Source organism: Echinops telfairi, unplaced genomic scaffold (assembly GCF_000313985.2).
Source record: "Echinops telfairi isolate 266 unplaced genomic scaffold, ASM31398v2 ScPeMD7_7424;HRSCAF=8462, whole genome shotgun sequence".
Taxonomy (NCBI): Eukaryota; Metazoa; Chordata; class Mammalia; order Afrosoricida; family Tenrecidae; genus Echinops; species Echinops telfairi.
In genome coordinates, this window is record NW_022111324.1 from 92,288,577 (window position 1) to 92,300,367 (window position 11,791).

Consider the following 11,791-nt stretch of genomic DNA (forward strand, 5'->3'; position numbering starts at 1 on the left):
ATGCCACTCTCACCACTGGTCCTGAGGGGTTCATCTGTCCTGGATTCCCTATGTTTCCAGTTCTTATCTGTACCAGTGTACATCCTCTGGTCTATCTGGATTTTTAAGGTAGAATTGGGATCATAATAGTGGGGGGGGGAGAGAGAAGTATTTAAGAACTAGAGGAAAGTTGTATGTTTCATCATTGCTACACTGCATTCTGACTGGCTCATCTCCTACCTGCGACCCTTCTGCAAAGGGATGTCCAGTTGCCTACCGTTGGGCTTTGGGTCCCCAATGTGCACTCCCCCTCCTTCACAATGATATGATTTTTTTTTTCCTTGGTGCCTGATACCTGATCCTTTCGACACCTCGTGATCACACAGGGTGGTGTGCTTCTTCCATGTGGGCTTTGTTGCTTCATGCCAGAATGTTGCCATCAAGGCTTGGCATACCAGGTTGAGGTCTGGTCCCTCTCTCCCTTTTCTGTAGAGACATAAACAATACCCTCCCCATGGGTGTGTTAGTGTCCTGTTTCCCCACTACTCACATCCTCTCTTTTTTTTTTCTTTCCTTTCCCCCTCCTTTTTAGTTGGCTGCCATATTTATCCCTGGGTTGGGTCTGAACCCTGCCAGAGAGCCAGGACCTTGCCCTGGGAATTTATGCATTTACTAGCTTTCCCACAATGCCCATTGTGATTTTTAAGCTTACCTCAGTGGACCCATGTTGTACTTGTCCTTTGTGCTTGGCTTACTTTTCTTAGAATAATTTCTTCCAACGCTTCTCACACAACGATGTGTTTCATGTGTTCATCACTACCTTTTAGGGATGTGTAGTACTCCATTGTATGTATACACCAGAGTTTTAAAATTTATTCGTCCATTGATGGGAATTTGATCTAATTTTCTCAGGTTTTTTTTTGTGTGTGTGTGTGTGTGTGTGTGTGTGTGTGTGTGTGTGTGTTTCAAGTTCACTGGGGCATTGGTTGGGTGTGAAGAAACCAGGTCATGTTATTTTGTAGAACATCCCACATATGACTTCTGTGTTAGTCTGGGTAAACTGAGGAAACAAATCCACAGAAGCTCATATGTAAAGAGAGTTTAATATAAAGGGTAAGTGTACAATAAGAAAACATCCCAACCCAGTGCTGCCCAAGCCCACAAGTCCAACATTAGCCCATATTTCCAACACCAATCCACAAAGTCCTCCTCCATCTCACAAAATACACACAATGATGCCGACTATAGGAGGAAAGCTGAATCAGTGAACGTGTAAGCATCTCAGTGCTGGCAGGGGTCTCCACACGGCTGCTCCAGCACCCAGGGCTGCATCAGGGTAGGTCCATGTGGCTTCTCCTCAGGGATGTCTCGCAGGAAGTGAGCCTTGCCAGCTGAAGCAGGGGACTGGCTAAGGCAGCTGCACCCTGGTCCGACCATCAGAAAGCAAGAGACCCAAGAACTAGAGAGGCGAGGCTCACTGAGCCATTTCTTTCTCCACTCTTCAATTAACCCCATACGTGTTTATCAGCCAGATTGGCACAATGAACCTTCACTATCTCAACTTCTTACTACTGTGCCTATTCATCCATCCTATAACCTTTGTCACGTTGCTGTTGTTGTTGTTGTTGTTGTGAGCTGATGACAAGTCAGACTCTGACTCATGGCAAACCCATGCACAATGCCATCTGACTATTGTGACCCACAGGGCTTGTGTTGGCTGATTTGGGGGAAAGAAGATCATCAGATATTTCTTCTTAGCCTGTTTCAGTCTGGAAGGTGCACTGAAACCCGTTGAGCATGTTATCAATACCTTTCACCATTGACAGAGAGATGGTGGCTGTGCATGAATAAATTGGTTAGGAATCCAACCCAGATCTCCTTCATGGAAGGTAAGAATTCTACCACAAAACCACCACGCCCCCCCTTAGCCTCTCTTGTAAGGGCCTTCACAATTCCTGCATGTGAACCAGACTCTCCACCGAGCCGCCATGAGAGCTTTCTGAGGGCAGACACTGCAGGTTTGTTCCATCCTTGTGATCCCCATGGATCCCAACCTCCTGCATGGTGCATAGGAAGTTTTCCATTGGTTCTTGACAACATCATTCTATTAGAGGAGTCACGGAGTGTGTCTAGTGTATGTCACTTAAAAATCAATGTCTTGGGAGTTTGAAAATCTCCATCCCTGTGATTGATGGTTGGATCAGAAAGGCTCTGTGCCCCACACATCAGGTGGACTGCATGGTAGTGAGCTCCACAACGACTTCAACTCTGAGCCTACCTCTGGCTGATGCCTGACCTTGACTTAGTCCTATGACTCTGGTCTGGATTCATCAATCTTCTCAAAGTTGAGTACCACAAACTAGCATTCTCTCAGGAGACAAACTAGACTATGTTTTTTGCTGTCCCTGTTTACAGCTTAGCCAGATCCAGTGAGATGCTTTCTTTTTCTTGCCAGAGGTTGCTTGCTTAGTCATTTAGTTGGCCTACCAGGACGCTGGTGGATTGGTGGATTGGTGTGAGGTAGTGGTACCTGCCTCACAACCCCTCCCCCCTTGACCTCCCCGCCCCCAACTCTGACACTGCAGCCTCTGGCTTGGGTTATTGAGAGAGAGAGAGAGAGAGAGAGAGAGCATCAGAGCTATAAGGAAGGAAGCTGGGGTGCTGTGGAAGGCAGAGAAGGGCACCCACGTCACTGCTGAGAAAGACAGCGTCTCCAGGGAGGCAATTTCTCAGTTGATTCTTGAAAGATAAAAAGGGTTTTCTAGAATAAAGGGAAGGGAGAGGGAATCACATTGAAGGCATATCCCAAGGAGAGAGACTAGCATGTGGAAAGGGAAATTTCATTTGCCCTGTATTTTTTAAGATAATGGTAATGTAATCACACTTCATGAATGATTAAAATAAAATAAAAAAGCCCTAGGGAGGTTAAATGATTTGTCCTAGGAAAGAGAGAGGAATGATTATTATTACAGAATTTCTGGAAGTAATCATCACCCTGACCTTATTCTGTGTCCATGTAACCTCATGCTTCCAGTAAGTAACTACAAAGCCCACATTTTTTTTCCAGACAGGGAAGGGGCTGGGCTTGCATATGAGGCTCAGGATGCACATGGAAGCCTAGTGTTCAGGAAGGAAATGCTAGGCCTTGGCAGCATGTGGATAGGTCGCCCTCAGACCCTGTTAGCCTCTCCAGGACTCCCGAAGATTGGAATCTTCAGGGCAGCAGACTCTCAGAAGTGGAAACGGTTCACTTCCTGGAGTAAGTGCAAATTGTTTTATGTTGCCTTACTGATAAACTTAGAAATGTCAGACTTTTGACAATTAGCATTGTTAGATGGGTTACATACATTATTTAGGAATGGATAATATATATGTATATATAAAATATAATGTAAATCATATTAAATGAATGTATAATGATAAGATATGGTGAATTATATGAAAATCATTATAGAAAATTTTATATGTGAAATGCAATTAAATATGTCTAATGCATCACAATGTTGAGGAAGATCAAGGTTTTAAAACCTTTTCTCTATGTCAGGTGATTAAAAACAAAATCTCCATGAAGATTAGAAGTGTTCCTTCCACTCATGTTCCACAAATATTGAGTGGTACTAAAACCCCTTGAGCCCAAAGTCTTTGGCATTAAAGCCATCACCATAGCAGTAAGAACTTCACCTTGAAGGTTTTCTTCATTAGAGGAAATAAGAAACTAATCATGACCCAGTAATGACTGCTTGTCAGAGACCAGTCCAGACACCCCCCCACCCCCCACCCCCCGCCGACATTATTCTACAGAATTCTTATTAACTGCACCAGATAATTTGTTAAGAGCTCAGTTATTACCCTTGTTTTCACATGCAAAGGGGTCAAATCTGCTAAGAGCTTGAATAACTTGATAAAGTCACAGAATAAGTAACAAAATCATAATTCCAACTCCCGGTTCTAATACTTACTCTGAACCTCAATTATATCTCAAACATACGAAATGGTTCTTAAGATTTAATTCTTGAGAGAGTTTCTGGTACGATGGCGACCAGAATAGACTCATTGAGCATACCCTCTGCAACTAAGAAATCAAAAAGAGCATGCAGAGGAAAGCCCCAGAGCCCTACATCCACGAAGAGAGAGTGGCCAAGGGAGGCCAACACACTGACAGGAAAGGCGGAGTGGCAGAGTCCACAAACAGCTATGGAGCAGACTGGCAAATTCTCAGCTGGCCAGAGTTGAGCTAATCAGGTCTTCCAACAGTGCCCGATGGTGAGAACGAAAGGCTTCCTCCTGGATCCTTCTACCCTTCCTCTCCCCATTACAGATGAGTGGCTTGTTGTACCCCTCCCTCCATATCCCTGGGGTCATGAGTGTAGTCTGAAGGAAGATTGGACCAGATGGGAGCACCACATATCACAGGAGGCTAACCAAGGGGGGCACTGAATCATCTTGTGTTCCCTCATAACTCTATGGTGCCCAGAGGGGATGCTGGCCACAAATTTGCACCCAAAGAGGTGGTGGAAGCCAGGCTCACCCACTTTCCCTGGCAATTGGCTCTGGAAGAGGCTCCAGTTGTCTGTCCTGTCCTGGGGTTAAAACACTGGTGAGAACTGGCTGAAATTTTAATTTTGTTTTTCTTCTTTCTTTCCTTTTTATACACCACTGGCACAGCTGACAATAAAGGTGGAACTAATCCTAATGCCCTAGTCCCATGACATTCACATAAGTCAGCCATGAGATGACAACTTGGAGAGAAAGTAGCAGCATGTTCAGACTTTGGGCTTAGGGCTTTGGGTTTTGTTGTGTTTCTCTTCTTTTCATAATTTGATTAACCATAAATGGAGAGACATAGGAAACAAGAGGGAGAGAATTACCCCTAACTCCCCACAACCACCTGCTGACCAGAAAATTCACCACATCCCATTCTCATGCACCCCTGACTATACTCTTATTGTGTTCATGTGACTGAGAAAGAGAGTACCTGCTAGTTTGGGCTTGATGCTTTGTGTGTGTGTGTGTGTGTGTGTGTGTGTGTGTGGTTTTGGTGGTTGGCTCATTTGTGTGCTTATGTGTTCTTGTTTTTATTTAAAACAAATATTATGGTTACTTTCTCACTCTACCTGATGCAGTCAACTGTTCCTACTCTACCTAGCCACCCTCATGCCTCCAAAAGCTACAACTAATGGGCAAGGGCCACCATCCACTCCACTGCAACTTGGGGGGGGGGGTAAATATAAAAACAAAACAATGCCTTAGAGACAACAGAAAATCTCAGTTCACATAAAGAAATAAGATGCAATGGAACAAACAAGTGGCCAATATACAGAGCTAAAAGACCTTCCTCAGGAAGAATTATTAGAAAAGGAATTCAGAAGAATGATTCTTATATACTTTTAACAGATGGAGAAAAATATTGTGAGGGCTTTGGGGGTAAAAACTACAGAAAAAATACTGGAAGAACTCATGATAACACTATAACAGCAATCTTATAAAATAAATGAAAAATTAGAAACCATACAAAAACAGCAGATAGAAATTCAGAATTTTAAGACTAAGACATTAGAAATAGACAAGAAGTGGAAAGAGTAGAATTGAAGCAATGGAAGATCAAATTAATGAGCGTGAAGACAAATATCTCAATACCAAACTGCGAGAAGAACAATCCAAAAAAGAACAAACAGAAAGAGCTGAAGAAAGTCGAAGAATTATGTAGGACATGATCAAGAGGTGCTCGAGAGGTGTTCCAAAGCAGGAAGTAAACAACAATCAAAGACTACAGAGAAAATAGTCCAAGAGTTGCTGGAAGAAAATTTTGCTGACATCATGAATTAGGAGAAGAAACTGAAAGAACCCCAAGCAAATAAACTCTTAAATATAATCACCATGCTATATCACAATCAAAATTTCCAATATTAAAGATAGAGACGGAAGTCTGAGATTCTTTACCTAAAAGGGGAACCAATAAGACTGAACTCTATTTTACAGCTGAAGACATGCAGGCAAGAAGGAATTGGAACGACATGTATAAAACTCTGAAAGAAGCATATTGAAAAGTAAGATCTTCTATCATACAATTATCCCTCATATATGATAGAGGAATAAGGACATTATCAAGTAAGAAGTTAAAGGAATGTGTTAAAATAAGGCCACATATCGGAGAATACTAAGGGAAGTAGTTTGGACAGAGTTCAACATACAAGACACCTTTACCCAGAGTCAATCCCCTTAAAACATTGCTGACCAATCATGAGTTTACTCATGTTTCCATGCCTGAACACTAATAACTGGTCATGGGTTAACTTATACTTTCATTTATATTAGTTTATGCAGTTTGTAAACTTGAAAATAATAGAAATCTTTATAGGAGCCAATTGCATGAGATAGTTTTGGCTTGAAATATCTGTTCAGCAAAGTCTTAAAGCAGTACTCAAAGTAAAACAAACTTACAAGATAGATCGTAGGGAGTCAGAGATACCATTCTGAAATGAAGACAATTATAAAGTAAATAGAGGGACCAATGTAGATACAAAATGTTTAAACAGAGAGGAAGTCAAATAGTTTTCAAGAGAGTACAGACTCAATAATAATAAAAGTAATTTTCACAGTACCCTCAAAGGAAATGGAAAAACTTAACCCCACCCCCCAAAAAAAACCCAGGAAACTCACAAAGACCCAATAAACCTATTATAATCACAATAATAATAAAAAGACCCAAAAAATGCACTCAGCACAGACAACTACAAGAACAAACAAACCAACAACATCACACATTAAAATTCTAGCAAAGTGACGGTAATAAATTAGTACCTATATCAACCAGGGGAAGAAACTCTGGTGATGTGGTGTAGTGGTTATGAGTGAGGCGGCAATCCACATGAGAGGCTGTTCCAAACCACCAGCCAGCTCTGAAGGAGAAAGGCGACGGACGGGGCTTTGTACTCCTATAAACAGTTCCAGTTTCAGAAATCCAGAGGGGCGGTTCTACACTGTTCTACAGGGTCACTGAGTAGGGATTGACTCCATAGCAGGTAGAAGAAGAGCAGCTAATTAAATCCTCAGCCACCAGAAGAAAAGAAATAGTAAAGATTAGAGCAGAAATAAATGAACCATAAAACAGAAAAATTGACGAAACTAGAAATGGATTATTTGAAAGGATTGTAAAGTTTTGTTAATTTTTTGAAAAATTAACAAAATTGGCAATCTACTGGCAAACTTAAAGGAAAAGAAGATGTCAATATTACAAATAAATATGAAATAGGTGGCCTATTATGAAGGACTACTCCAATATATTTGAAAACGTGCTAATTTGGGGAGTGTGTTTATAGAAAGTTATCCTTTATATCAAGAAGGACACTGAATGTAAATGGATTAAATATAGAATGTATATGGATTAAATACACCATTTATGCAAAACCATTCTTCTCAAGGTTATCTATAGTTTGCTATGAGCCACACAGTCAAATGTCTTGGTATAGTAAATAAAACACAAGTCAATATCTTTCTGGTGTTCTCTGCTTTCAGCCAAGATCCATCTGACATCTACAATTATGTTGCTTGTTCCATGCCCTCTTCTGAATCCAGGCTAAACCTCAGGCCAGTCCCTGTAAACTTCCAGCTGTAACTATTGATGGATGATTTTAGTAAAATTTTACTTGCATATGATGTCCATAATATTGCCCTGTAATGTGAGCATTCTGTTGGGTCAACTTTCTTTGGAATGGGTACAAATATGGAACTCTTCCAGTCAGTTGGCCGAGTAGTTGTCTTCCTAATTTCTGGGCATAGACAAGTATGGGTAACCTTGAGAAGAATGGGAACTCCAGAAAACGTCATTGTGCTCAAGTAGAAGTTGTATACAGATTGAGAGGCAGTTGTACAAACAGAGGACTATTGCGTGGTTTAAAATCAGGAAAGGTGTATGACAGGCTTGTATCCTCTCACCATACTTACAGAATCTGTATGCTGAAAAATCATCCGGGAGGCTGTATTACATGAAAAGGACAGGGGTATCAGAATTGGAGGAGGGTTTATTAACAACCCGAGATATGCAGATGACACAACCTTGTTTGCTAAGAGTCAGGAGGACTTGAGGCAGCAGTCAGAATACCCAAACACACATTACATTGGATAAAGCTGCTGCATAAAACCTCTTTAGAGTGTTGAAAAGCAGGCATGTTACTTTAAGGACTCAAGTGCTCCTGACCCAAGCCTTGGTACTGTCAATGGTCTCATATGTATGTGAAAGTTGGACATTGAATAAGGAAGATTAAAGAAGAATTGATGCACTTGAATTATGGTGCAGGAAAAGTATATGGGAAGTGCCATGGACTGCTAAAAGGGCAAGCTAATCTGTCTTGGAATAAGTAATTGCTGAGTTCTCCTTAGAGGCAAGGATGGAGAGACTCTGTCTTACATACCGTGTACATGTTGTCAGGAGAGACCAGTCCCTGAAGAAGGACATCATCCTTAGTGAAATGGAGGGGCAGTTAAAAAGAGAATGTCACTCAGGGAGATGGATGGACACAGTGTCTGCCAGAATGGGTTTGCTTGCTGAACATAGGAATAATCGTGAGGTTGGGCAGGACTGGACAGGGTTTCCATTGTGCATAGGGTAACTATGGATCGGAACCTACTTGATGGCACCTAACAACAATAACAGCATGCAGATCAAGGGCAAGATCTCACTCAATGTAGGGAAACTGAAAACATTCCCTTTGTGAATATGAACCAGACAAGGATGCTCTTTATTACCACTTTATTCAATATTTTCTGGAAGTCTTTGCCAGAGTTATTAGATAACAAAAATAAATCAAGGCATTCAAAAAGGCAAAGAACTAGTAAAATCCTCTCTATTTGCCGATGATATGAATCTATGGGTAGAAAACCCCCAAAAATCCTTGAGGAAAATTGTTGGGAATAATTGAAAGATTTGACATCATGGCAGGATAAAAGATTAACATACAAAATCAGTCATATTCAAGTATACCAATGAAGAGGGCTTTGGTATCAAAGCCAAATCAATAAAACAATATCATTTATAATAGGTATCCCAAAGTTGAAAGATTTCATCAAAAGAGTAAAAAAGAGCCCACAGATTGAGAAAAATATGTTTTGCAATGATAATACAGACAAGGGACTAATCTCTAAAATCTATAGAAAACTTCAAAACCTCAATAAGAAAAAGATGAGTAACCCAATTTAAATATTTCAGCAGAGGACATAATCAGACAGTTCTCCAAAGAAGACATCCAGGTGACCAGCAATGCTCCCGATCACCAGCCATTTCAGAGGTGCAAATCAAAGCAACCATGAGATACCACTAACTGGTATTGAGGCCAAAGCTCAATAAAACAGAAAATAACAAATGCTAGAGGGTGCAAAGAGATTGGAATTCTCATACAATTGGGAATCGAAATACCATCTGAACTAGCACTTATTCTACTTGATATATGCCATAAATAAATGAAGAACACAGAATGAATAGATAGATGCACACCCATGTTCATTGAAACACTATTCACAATAGCGAGAAGACAGAAATGCCCATAGATGGAAGACTAGATAAAGAAAGTTTGATACATACATACAATGAATGCTATGCATTGTTAAAGATAATGATGAAACTATGAAATATATCATGACATTGATATGAACACACTGTTATAAAAAAGTTTAAATAAAATTTTTCATATCCAAAGAAGTAGACTTTGATGGTTACCATGGATAGGAAGGGGAAGTAATAGGCTAGACGTATACATGTATTAACTTGGGGAAATGGTGAGGGCATATTCTACAAAACAAGGGGTTGGGGCAGGGATTCAGGGCAAGCCATTGAGAGGCTTACTAAGCTGTTTAAGTTGTTGAATAAAAACATGGTGATTTAATAGATAACCCCCACCTAATTCATAGTACAACTACTTATCTGTGAGTTCGTCATACTGTGGTGGTGTATGTGTCCCTGTGATGCTGGACGCTCTGTCCTGGTATCTCAAAGGTCAAAGTCAACAAGTTTCAGTGAAACTTCCAGATTAAGAACAGTTTATGAAATTCTCTTTTAAAGAAGAACAGATTATGAACAAGGAATCGGTTGTTCATTTCAGAGGCAGTAGCTGCTGAAAACCTTATGTATAGTGTGGAAACATCATCAGATACTGAAGGCCTAGTGAACGGAAGTAGAACATTGTCCGAGAGTGTGCCAGAAGACGGCCCCTCTGCTATCTGTGACAGAATTATATCTACACCCCCCATTTCAAGGAAATCCAACCAAAACAACTATAATTCAAATACATGCACCAACCACCAAACGTAGTGATGAAGAAACTGAAGAATTCTACCAATGTGTTCAGTCTGAAATTGACCAGGCATGCAACCAAGATGCACTGATAATTATTGGCTACTGAAATTCAAAAGTCGGAAACAAAGGTGCAGGAACAGTACTTGGGAATGGTCTTGGTGATAGAAACACAGCTGTAGATCACGTGCTAGAATTTTGCAAGACCAACGCCTTTTTCATGGCAAAACCATTTTTCAACAACACAGATGGCAGCCATACACATGGACTTCTTCTGATGGAATCCACAGAAATCAATAGATCGCATTTCTGGGAAGAGATACTGAAGACATAAAGAGTGGAAACAGAACATTGTTGAAGACGGTGCCAGAGGAAGGGCCCCTCGGATTGGAGGGCATTTGAAATGGACCGAGGAGGAGCTGCTTTCTTGGAGTGGGGTCAACAATGGTGTTGTGAGTTAGGTAACGCCTGTGGGAGTGGAGCCTTCCATATCTTCATTTGCTTATGGGGCATGACTTACGGTAAGAAGAAACAACTGTAAAAATCTGCTAATGATCAGAATTTGATACGTGAGAAATATGAATCTGGGAAAATTGGAAGTTATTAAAAATGAAATGGAATGCATAGAGATTGACATCTTAGGCATTAGTAAGCTGAAATGGACTTGTATTGGCTGTTTTGAATCAGAAAACCATATGACTCACCATGCAAGGAATGCCACAATTAAGAGGAATGGCTTTGTGTTCATTGTTAAAAAGGACATTTCAAAATCAATCTTGAAGTACAATGTTGTCTGTGATATGCTTATATCTATTCACCTTCAAGGAAATCTAACCCATACAACTATTGTTCAAATTCATGCTCCAACCACAAAAGCTAGTGATGAAGAGATTGAAGAATTCTATTGATGTCTTCAATTGGAAACTTATCAACCATCTAATCAAGGTACACTGATAATTGGAATGCAACAATTGGAAACAAAGAAGAAAAACAGTAGTTGGAAATATGGACTTGGTGATAAAAACTAAGTTGATGATTGCATGATAAAGTTTTGCAGAACCAACAACTTGCTCATACCAAATACTTGTTTTCAGCAACACAAAAGGTGACTATACAAATGGGCTTCTCAAGATGTAATACACAGAATTCAAATTGACTGAATCTGTGGAAAGAGAAAATAGAAATGGCCAATATCAGCAGCTAATACCAGGCCAGGGGCTGACTGTGGAACAGATCATCAATTGTAAGAGCCTGTCATCTGTAAGTTCAAGCTAAAGCTGAAGAAAATTAAAACAAGTACACAAGAGACAAAATACAGCCTTGAGTCTATCCCACCTGAAATTTGAGAACATTTCAAGAACAGATTTGACACATTGAACACGAATAATAGAAAACCTGATGAGAGTTGGGAGGACATCAAGAATATCATTCAGGAAGAAAGCAATGGTCATTAAAAAGACAGGAAAGAAAGAAAAGACCACAGTGGATGTCAGAAGAGACTCTGAACTTGCTCTGAGTCATACAGCA